The following is a 1611-nucleotide window of genomic DNA, read 5'->3' as shown; positions in this document are numbered from 1 at the left end:
GGGAATGCAGGACAGATAAACCCCTTAGGACCAATAATGAGAGTAGCGATAGCAATCACAGTGATCTACATATAACCCCCTCCCAGGGGGATGGACAATAGAAAAGTGGGTGAAGTGAGACAGCGGCCAGTGTAAGACATGAAAATTATCAAGGTTCATGAGGGAAGGAGGATGGGACAGGGGGGAAATTAGCTGATACCAAGGGCTCAAGTAGAAATAAAATGTTTTGAAAATGATGGCAACATATGTACGCATGTGCTTGACACAATGGACGTATGTATGGATTGTGAGAAGAGCTGTAAGAGCCCCCAGTGATAGGATTAAGAAAAAAACCCACCAGATTTACAGCCTCAAAAAATATTTTTAAATTTAGCCTTGCATGGTTATTACAGAGAACATGTATTAGAGGTGTATAATGATTGTACTTCAATGATCTGTACTTTTTAACACTTAAATGTCTGGCCACTCAGGGGAACGGGAATGGCTGGTTCACTGATGAGCTGCGAGTGTGCTTGGCTGTTCACAGCCAACCTATGACTGTCACTCCGCCATTGAACCAGCAGCTCTTTGGACAAATAACGTGGACCCAATAACAAAGTATCACCGAGGTGCACATGTCAGGAATTCAAGGTAGCAGTATTCCTAAGAGCAAAAGCTTTGCAAATAACATACAGCTGTAGTACTTAGGATTTGCTACACTAAGTTTTGTGGGCAATTGTGAAAAATATTTTAAAGTCATTAAAATTGTGCTCTTGAATCTCATTGAGGGAAACCTTCACGTGGGAACATTTATTGACAAGGTGGAGTGATTAAAATTTTGTCAGAAATATATAAAGGTGTTAAGTCTATGAAGAGATCAAAGGCTGAATGAAAAGAAATCAAGTTGTAAAATAAATTAATTATTTCTAGAGAGCCAAATTGAAAGGTCTTGTTTATTCATATATACAGGAATGTGCCATATTATTTTTCATACTGGTGCTATTTTAAAATCTGTTTCCAAAACTCACAAGGAGATGACAAATAAAAACCCCAAAACCCTCAACAACATGTTCTTCATTTCTCTGTGCAGAGAAAGCACCGTGACGGACAGATTTGGGAACTTTGGATTCTGTGTGCCGCACCACATGAACATCTTGGTACTCCTTTGTCTTTCCAAGAGCATCAACCACATCCACATAGCGCTTAATAAGGAGGTTAGTAATATATTTTTGTAATTTTCTGTTTTTGGAAAAAATAGCCCTGTGATGTTGGATGGTCCTCAGAAGGGACGCCTGTTCCTAATTTCAGTCTTTCTTCACAAATCATTTCTGCCATTTGTTTCACTGTCAGGCTTTTCACGGGAAATAGAACAGCGCTACCTTTGATTATTCGAGTCTTCAGAAGTTCTGAAAATTCTAATAAACTAGAAAGCACAGTGCTCTATCCAGAAGCCATTTTAGACAATTAAATGCAATTTTCAGTGTCTCTGCACACATTTGGAAAATTGGAGCCCAGGCATTGCTTTGAACTCTGATGAAAAGAGAAATTTCTATTCCAAGCAACATTGCACCTGATTTAAACTTTTGGAATCATCGCTGTTTCAAAAACAACAACAACAACAAAACCACCCAA

This window comes from Echinops telfairi, unplaced genomic scaffold, assembly GCF_000313985.2.
Source record: "Echinops telfairi isolate 266 unplaced genomic scaffold, ASM31398v2 ScPeMD7_23;HRSCAF=83, whole genome shotgun sequence".
Classification (NCBI taxonomy): Eukaryota; Metazoa; Chordata; class Mammalia; order Afrosoricida; family Tenrecidae; genus Echinops; species Echinops telfairi.
This window is presented reverse-complemented; position numbering follows the sequence as displayed.